The 9,820-nt window shown below is 35.4% G+C and overlaps 1 non-coding gene across 1 annotated transcript; it reads left to right on the top strand.

Moving 5' to 3' along the window:
- Positions 1–234: 234 nt before the first annotated feature.
- On the top strand, positions 235–338 carry LOC148551095 (small nucleolar RNA R71). Its single transcript, XR_015893950.1, has one exon. It is a non-coding gene; the product is annotated as a small nucleolar RNA R71 (small nucleolar RNA).
- Positions 339–9,820: the final 9,482 nt, after the last annotated feature.

Below are 9,820 nucleotides of genomic sequence, written 5' to 3'. Positions count from 1 at the left end.
GCAATCAAAGTCTCAACTTTTAGGACTCTTTTCTTCTGAGCTACCCCATTGTTCACATGGTTTCTCTCAGAAGTATACATGAATTGGTTGTTTGCAACTATTTCAATGAGTTCCTGTGCCTCTTCAGGCATTTTCTTCAAGTGGAGTGATCCACTAATAGAATGATCCAAAGACATCTTGGATATTTCAGATAGACCATCATAGAAGATTCCTAGGATAGACCATTCTTAGAGCATGTCAGGAGGACACCTCTTGATCAGTTGCTTGTATCTTTCCAAAGCATCATAGAGGTATTCACCCTCTTTTTGTCTGAAGGTTTGAATTTCCACCCTGAGCTTGCTCATCTTTTGAGGTGGAAAGAACTTGGCCAAGAAAGCATTGACCAACTTTTCCCAAGAGTCTAGGCTTTCCTTAGGTTGCGAATCTAACCATATCCTAGCTCTGTCTCTAACAGCAAAAGGAAAAAGCATAAGCCTGTAGACCTCAGGATCCACTCCATTGGTCCTAACAATGTCACAAATTTGCAAGAATTCAAATAGAAACTGATGTGGATCTTCCAGTGAAAGTCTATGGAATTTACAATTCTAGTGAATTAGAGAGACTAACTGAGGCTTTAGCTCAAATTTATTTGCTCTAATAGCAGGTATGGAGATACTTCTTCCATAAAAGTCAGAAGTGGGTGCAGTAAAGTCACCAAGAACCTTTCTTACATCTCCTCCATTGTTCTGTTCGGCTGCCACGCTTGTATTTTCAGTTTCTTGTTCAAAATGTTATGTGAGGTTTCCTCCAAAGTGTTGTGCTTTAATTTGTTGTAAATGCTTCTTTAGGGTCCTCTCAGGTTCAGGATCAAGATCAAAGAGAGGTTTTTTATCCTTGTTCCTGCTCATAAACAAGAAGAAAGAATGCAAGAAAAGAAGAAGAAAATGATTCTCTATGTCAGAGTATAGAGGTCCTTTATTAGAGAGAGATATATCAAAAAGAAAAGAAAATAAGATATCCTTTAATAGGGATAGTTTTCGAAAATTAATAGAGGAAAAAGAGAAGATATTTTTGAAAATAGAGAGGGAGAAGGAGATGAGATTTTCAAAAAAGAAGAGAGAGAAAGTAGTTAAGAAGTTTTGAAAAAGAAGAAAGAAAACGGAGGATAAAAAGAGAATAAGATAAAACATGCAACTAGTTAACTAACAAGATTTGATTTTAAAATTTGAAATTTAAAATTCAAAAGAAAAGTCAACAAGATAAGATAAGAATTGAAAAGATTTGAAAAAGATTTGATTTTGAATTTTGAAATTGAAACAAGATAAGATAAAGATTTGAAAGAAATTTGATTTTCTGAAATTTTAAAATTAAGATAAGATAAGATAATGATTTGAAATTTAAAAAAAAAAGATAAAAAGATAAGATAAAGATTTGAAAAAGTTTTGAATTTTAAAATTTTAAAAGAAAGATAAGATAAGAAAGAATCAAATTAAAAGAAAAGATTTTAAAAGATTTTAAAAAGATAAGAATTGAAATTTGAAATTTGAAATTTGAAATTAAGATAAGATAAGATAATGATTTTGAAATTAAAATTTGAATTTTTTTTTTTTGAAATTTTCGAAAAAAAATTTAAATAAAGATAGAAAAGATATATATATATATATATATTGGATTAATGAGGAAAGAGAAAAACAACCAAAAGACATCAAACTTAAAATTTTTAGATCAAAAGATAAAATTTCAAAAATTAAGAAGACAAATACCAAAAGACACCAAACTTAAAAATTTTAAAATCAAAACAAGAAAAGAAACAAGAACAACTTGAATATCAAGAAAGAATACTAAGACAATTTTCAAAAACTCAAAGGAAACAAAGAACACACAAAGGACACTGATGAATCCATATTTGATGATGATTTTTGGTTAGAATTGAATGGATTTTCATCATATAAACTTGTACTTATTCCCTTGAATAGCATGCTTTTGAACTTTCCTCCCAAATTGTGCTTGGTTATGAAAATATTCTCTTTTGTGCCTAATTTAATCTATTTTATTCCATTTGCCTTCCATTCTATGTCTTGATGTTGTTTGTGAGTGATTTCAAGTGTATAAGGTAGGAATGGGTTGGAGAAAATGGAAGAAGAGCATGCAAAGTGGAGGAAACAAGAAGAATCAAAGGAGATGAGCTCAGAGACGTGTGCGTGCACACAGATACCTGTGCGTACGCACAGCTGCCCAATCACAGCACGTGGATCGTTTAGAGCACGTCGCGCGTCCAACCCAGCATCACCTAGTGTGCGTGCGCACAGCTACTTGTGCGTACGCACAGGTCGGGACTTTCGCCAAAGTGTGCGGACGCATGCGTCTGTGCGTCCACACAGGTGTCTGCACATGACTTCATTAAAAGAGCACGTGTCTCGTGATTTGGGGGCTTTGGAGGCCCATTTCTGAAGTTCTCTAGCTCATATTGGAGGGGGAAATGAAGACATAGGAGAACATATCATTAGTATAGTTTAGGAGTAGTGGTAGGAAGTTTTTAGTTTAGGTTTTTCTCTAAGTTTTTCATCTTCTCTATTAGGGTTTATATTAGGGTTTTACATTCAAGTGCCATTTCCATTTTTGATCTTGGATTTTTCTAGCTTTCATTGTAAGTATTCTCTTGTTATTACTCTTTATAGTTACATTGTCATTACTCTTCTTCTAATTCAAGTTATAGTTCAATTTCACTTCTCTCTTGCAATTTCAATTTCTTGTTGATGAATTTGATGTTTGATGTTTGTTACATGCTTTCTTGTGTTATTCTTGTTGATTGAGATTAATTGTTGCTTTTAGTTTCAAGTCTTTTCTCATTTTTCCAATGTTTAAAGTTCTTGCCCACCAAGTGTTTGACAAAATGTCAAACATGGTTTTAGGCTAAATTTTTTGTTCTTGGCTTGGGTAAAGTGAGCAATTGGGTTTCTAGAGTTGGAATGTCCAACATTTAGTTTCAATTCTTGGATTGTTAATTGTTCTTGTTCCCACTAACGATAAGTTGTTGCTAAGGCAATTAGCAAGCAATTTAGGATTTGTGGGTTAAGGACACTTATGCTCATTTAACTTACTTTCCGATGTGAGGGTTGATCAAGTGAGATTAATCCATCATAATTGTCATAGTTGTGGTTCCAACAAGGAAAGAACCCTTAGCTCACTCCAAGCCAAGGCTCTCTTTTATGCTTTCAATCTTTCATACCTTTATATGTTGATCTCTTTACTTGTTTATATTGCATAGTCGGTTCTTTAATTTCTTCATTAGTTCAATCATTACAATTTTGCATGTTCTTTTATTGCTTTATATGTTCATTTCTTCATTCACATCCCCTTGATCACTACAACCGGAATTGCACACTCATAGTTCTAAAGTGCTCCTAGGGAGACGACTCGGGAGTCTAATACTCTCGGTTTTGAATTGGTTTTGCTTGTGACATATCTTGTGAATTTCCAATTTGATTGAGGTCCCATTTGTGGGGTTAGGACTATACTTACAACGCTAATTCCTTTTCGGATAATCAAGTTCCTAATCCATATACAATTTGGGCCCTCATCAGACACCAAACCTAAAAATTGACACTAGACTCAACAGAAAATAAAGATCAATAACGAAAACAAAAGGTTTTGAAAAATTTAAAAAAAAAAAGAAACAAAAGACTCAAAACAAAAGTAAAAAGTACCTAATCTAAGGAACAAGATAATCCGGTAGTTTGTCAAATCCGAACAATTCCCGGCAACGGCGCCAAAAACTTGGTGCACGAAACTGGCTCCGAACGTTTCGCACAGATAGACCGGCAAGTATACCGGGTCGTCCAAGTAATACCTCAGGTGAGTGAGGGTCGATCCCACGGAGATTGTTGGTTTGAGAAAGCAATGGTTACCTAGTAGATCTTAGTTAGGCAGATAGAAATTATAGTTTGTCACGAAAAATGCATAAAACAGAATAAATAAATAAAAAGTTACTAGATAGACGAGAAATCAATGGTATGAGAACGGTTGAGGCTTCGGAGATGCTTTGTCTTTCCGAATTAACTTTTCTTACTGTCTTCTTCAATAACTTTCTGATTTTTTCAATGGCATCCGTAAGTGATTAACTCGTGTCCTCTCATCAAGTTAACCTCCTCCACTGCAGCAATCCACTACGTTGAGATGACTCATGTCCTCTCATCAAGCCACCTCTAGATTTCTCACTGTAGCAGAAGATGAAGCTCTAAGCAATCCACTCCCCTTCACAATCCTACTCAAGGTGCCACAGACAAGGCAGATCTTCTGGATCAGAAAGTACTGCTTCTCTGACTCTAGCCTTAACGCCATAGAGACCTCACTTACCCACGGTCAATGGGATTTTATGTCATGTATCCAAAGTTGCCCAGGTACTCTATTGGAATTCGCAATGCAATCTCTAGCTTTGGTTCTACGCTATCCGGGTCTGGACTCGCATGGAACCCATGTAGAACAAGGGTGATTGTCACGGGTCACCCTTAATTCATGAGATGAAGAACGAGAATGCATAAGAGAATAGAATTAGACATATTGAACTAGAAAAGTAATATTATTAATCCATGAAACTCAGCAGAGCTCCTAACTTTAACCTTAGGAAGTTAGTGACTCATAATATTCGAAAATACAAAATGGGGGAGAAAGAAGATTGGTGGAACCCCTAAACAAGGGTGATCTTCTCTTATATATACTAATTTGCTAACTAAGAATTACAGAATTAAGATAAACTAGTCTTGTAGTGTGAAATCCACTTCTGGGGCCCATTTGGTGAGTTGTTTGGGCTGAGCTTTGAGTGTCTCCACGAGCTAGTACCCCTTAGGGGTGTTGAATGCTGGCTAGGGACTCCCTTTTGGCGTTGGACGCCAACTGCTCCCCTGTGGGCGCTGGACGCCAGGAATGGGGCTGGTGGCTAGCGTTGAACGCCAGTTTTGGGCCTTCAATTCCAAAGCAAAGTAAAAACTATTATATATTTTTGGAAAGCTCTGGATGTTAGATTTTCATAGCCGTTGAGCGCGCGCCATTTGGACTTCTGTAGCTCCAAAAAAGCTCTTGAGTGCACTGAGGTTAGATCCTGATAGCATATGCAGTCCTTTCCCTGTCTCTGAATTAGACTTTTGCTCAAACTCCTCAATTTCTGCCAGAAAATACCTGAAATCACCATAAAACACACAAACTCAAAGTAGAATTTAAAAATGTGAATTTTACACTAAAACCTATGAAAACATAATAGAACTTAAACAAAACATAATGAAAACTATATGAAAATGATGTCAAAAAGCATCTAAAATATCTGCTAATCATGCTTGGACTTCCCTAAACTTTTGGTCTGTTTACACATGTTAAAACTGGGCTTCTATGGAGGATTTGGTTGCACACGGTATGACGGTGTGAAAATCTACAGCATCCGATTTTCTCTCTCTCTTTGTCCCCTGCTTTCGAGGCAATTATCGTATTGTTTGACGAATTGGATAAGTGAGCTGTTCCGGGTAATGAACTTGTTAAAAAATACATGCATGCTCTTGCTCCTTTGTGTGTTTCTCATCCCGGCCCAGAAGTAGTGATCCAGATAAATTGAAATCCATATATGACGGTCTTCATAAAGATATACAAAAAAAACACTCAAATCAGACAATAATACACTTAAAAACAAGCAATATACACCTCTGCTGTAGATTTTAAAAGACATTACCTGAAAGCCACTTGTTGTCCTCAAGACCATACTTCAGCAGAAAATCATTCCAATTCCTATCAAATGATTCTTTGGTATGAGAGTTCCAAACAACATGGCTTATTTATTGTTCGATTTCCAGGTGTCTTGATGAGCGGATAATTTATACGCTTTTTGGCATTGTTTTTAGTATGTTTTTAGTAGAATCTAGTTACTTTTAGGGATGTTTTTAATAAATTTTATGTTAAATTCACATTTCTGGACTTTACTATGAGTTTGTGTGTTTTTCTGTGATTTCAGGTATTTTCTGGCTGAAATTGAGGGACTTGAGCAGAAATCAGATTCAAAGGTTGAAAAAGGACTGCTGATGCTGTTGGATTCTGACCTCCCTGCACTCAAAGTGGATTTTCTGGAGCTACAGAACTCGAAATGGCGCGCTTCCAATTGCGTTGGAAAGTAGACATCTAGGGCTTTCCATCAATATATAATAGTCCATACTTTGGCCAAGAATAGATGACGTAAACTGGCGTTCAACGCCAGCTTTCTACCCAAATCTGGCGTCTAGCGCCAGAAAAGGAGCCAAAACCAGAGTTGAACGCCCAAACTGGCACAAAAGCTGGCGTTCAACTCCAAGGAGGACCACTACACGTGTAACAATCAAAGCCCAGCCCAAGCACACACCAAGTGGGCCCTGGAAGTGGATTTATGCATCAATTACTTACTCATGTAAACCCTAGTAGCTAGTTTATTATAAATAGGACCTTTTACTATTGTATTAGACATCTTGGAACGCATTGTTCTTAGACCATGGGGGCTGGCCACACGGCCATGCCTGGACCTTCACTTATGTATTTTCATACGGTAGAGTTTCTACACTCCAAAGATTAAGGTGTGGAGCTCTGCTGTTCCTCAAAGATTAATGCAAAGTACTACTGTTTTCTATTCAATTCATCTTATTTCGCTTCTAAGATATCCATTCGCACCCAAGAACGTGATGAAGGTGATGATTATGTGTGACGCTCATCACCATTCTCCCCTATGAACACGTGCCTGACAAACACTTCCGTTCTACATGAAATAAGCTAGAATGAATATCTCTTAGATCTCCCCACCAGAATCTTCGTGGCGTAAGCTAGAATGATGGCGGCATTCAAGAGAATCCGGAAGGTCTAAACCTTGTCTGTGGTATTCCGAGTAGGATTCAATGATTGAATGACTGTGACGAGCTCCTAACTCGCGATTGCAGGGCGTTAGTGACAGACGCAAAAGGATAGTAAATCCTATTCCAGCATGATCGAGAACCGACAGATGAATAGCCGTGCCGTGACAGGGTGCGTGAGCATATTATTCACTGAGAGGATAAGATGAAGCCATTGACAAGGGTGATGCCTCCAGAGGTTCAGAGGAACGAAAAGCATCTCCATTCGCTTATCTGAAATTTCTACCAATGATTTACATAAGTATCTCTATCCCTATTCTATTATTTATTATTCGAAAACATCTTCATCACTTTATATCTGCCTGACTGAGATTTACAAGGTGACCATAGCTTGCTTCATACCAACAATCTCCATGGGATTCGGCCATTACTCACGTAAGGTATTACTTGGACGACCCAGTGCACTTGCTGGTTAGTTGTATCGAAGTTGTGACAAATTATGAGTGTGTAATCACGATTACGCGCACCAAGTTGCTCACGTTGCCAGGGATTGTTCGAGCCTGGACATCACAATTTCGTGCACCAAGTTTTTGGCGCCGTTGCCGGGGATTGTTTGAGTTTGGACAACTGACGGTTCCTCTTGTTGCTCAGATTAGGTAATTTTCTTTTTGTTTTGTTTTCAAAAATTTTTCAAAAAGCTTTCAAAAATTTTTCTTTTGTTTTCGAAAAAAAAAAAATAAAATAAAATAAAATAATAAAAATAATATTTTCAAAAATAAATTATTCTATGGCTTCAAGATTTTTAAGAATGAATTCTAGTGTTTCATGAAACATGTTGAATCCTATCTGGTTGTAAAGCCATACCCAAACTGCTTTGGGATTGGTATTCAGCTAATCACTCCAGTCCATGTAATTATATGCTAAAGCTTGGCTGGCTATTAAGCCATGCCTGACCCTTTGATTGGAGCTTTAGAGCATAAGATTCCTGGAATTCATGTTAAAAATTTTGGAATCCTTATTTTTCTTTTTCAAAATAATTTTTCGAAAAATATAAAATAAAAATCCAAAAAAATTTAGAAAATCACAAAAATAAAAAATATTTCATGTTTCTTGTTTGAGTCTTGAGTCATATAATAAGTTTGGTGTCAATTGCATGTGCATCTTGCATTTTTCGAAAATTTCATGCATTCATGGTGTTCTTCATGATCTTCAAGTTGTTCTTGGTAAGTCTTCTTGTTTGATCTTGATGATTTTTTGTTTTGTGTCTTTTCATGTTTATCATATGCATTCTTGAATTCTTAGTGCGTAAGCATTAAAGAATTCTAAGTTTGGTGTCTTGCATGTTTTCTTTGCATTAAAATTTTTTCAAAATTGTGTCTATGATGTTCATCTTGACATTCATGGTGTTCTTGGTGTTCATCTTGACATTCATAGCATTCTTGCATGCATTCATTGTTTTGATCTAAAAATTTCATGCATTGCATAATTTTCATGTTTTCATAAAAATTTCAAAAATCAAAAAAATATCTTTCCCTTTTTCTCTCATCAAATTCGAAAATTTGAGTTGACTTTTTCAAAAATTTTTAAAATCAAATTGTTTCTTATGAGTCAAATCAAATTTTCAATTTGAAAATCTTATCTTTTTCAAAATCTTTTTCAAAAATCAAATCTTTTTCAAAATTCTTAGTTATTTTCGAAAATTCCAAAAATATTTTTCAAAAATCTTTTTCTTATTTTTATACCAAATTTTCGAAAATAACAATACCAATTAATGTTTTGATTCAAAAATTTCAAGTTTGTTACTTACTTGTTAAGAAAGATTCAAACTTTAAGTTCTAGAATCATATCTTGTGATTGCTTGTGAATCAAGTCATTAATTGAGATTTTAAAAAAATCAAATCTTTTTCAAAAACGAATTTCTATCATATCTTTTAAAAAATATCTTCTTATCTTTTTCAAAAATTTGATTTCAAAATATCTTCTCTAACTTCCTAACTTCTTATCTTTTCAAAATTTGTTCCAACTAACTAACTAACTTTTTGTTTGTTTCTTAACTTTTTCAAAACTACCTAACTAACTCTCTCTCTCTCATTTTCGAAAACATCTTCCCCCTTTTTCAAAATTTCTTTTTAATTTATTAATTATTTTAATTTTTAATTTTTAAATCTAAATTTTCGAAAATTACTAACATTTTTCAAAAACTATTTTCAAAAATCACTAACTCTTTTTCAAAAATTGTTTTCGAAAATTCACTTCCCCCTCTCATCCTTCTTCTATTTGTTTATTGATATACTAACATCTTTCCTTCAACTCTCCAAAAATCCGAACCCCCTCTCTCTCTGAGTTCAGATTTTCTTCCCTTCTTTTCTTCTACTAACACAAGGATCCCTATACTGTGGTATAAAGGATCCATATTATTATTACTATTTTTTCTGTGCCTTCTTCTTTGTCATATGAGCAGGAGCAAGAATAAGAACATTCTTGTGGAAGCAGATCCAGAACCTGAAAGGACTCTGAAAAGGAAACTAAGAGAAGCTAAAATACAACAATCCAGAGATAACCTTTCAAAAATTTTCGAACAGGAAGAGGAGATGGCAGCCGAAAATAATAATAATGTAAGGAAGATGCTTGGTGACTTTACTGCACCTAATTCCCATTTACATGGAAGAAGCATCTCCATTCCTGCCATTGGAGAAAACAACTTTGAGCTGAAACCTCAATTAGTTTCTCTGATGCAGCAGAACTGCAAGTTTCATGGACTTCCATCTGAAGATCCTTTTCAGTTCTTAACTGAATTCTTGCAGATATGTGATACTGTTAAGACTAATGGAGTAGATCCTGAAGTCTACAGGCTCATGCTTTTCCCTTTTGCTGTAAGAGACAGAGCTAGAATCTGGTTGGACTCTCAACCTAAAGATAGCCTGAACTCTTGGGATAAGCTGGTCACGGCTTTCTTAGCCAAGTACTTTCCTCCTCAAAAGCTGAGC

Source organism: Arachis ipaensis, chromosome B7 (assembly GCF_059453495.1).
Source record: "Arachis ipaensis isolate K30076 ecotype BB chromosome B7, ASM5945349v1, whole genome shotgun sequence".
NCBI classification, from domain to species: Eukaryota; Viridiplantae; Streptophyta; class Magnoliopsida; order Fabales; family Fabaceae; genus Arachis; species Arachis ipaensis.
The sequence above is the reverse complement of the archived record's forward strand: the minus strand, read 5'-3'. Positions and strand labels throughout refer to the sequence as shown.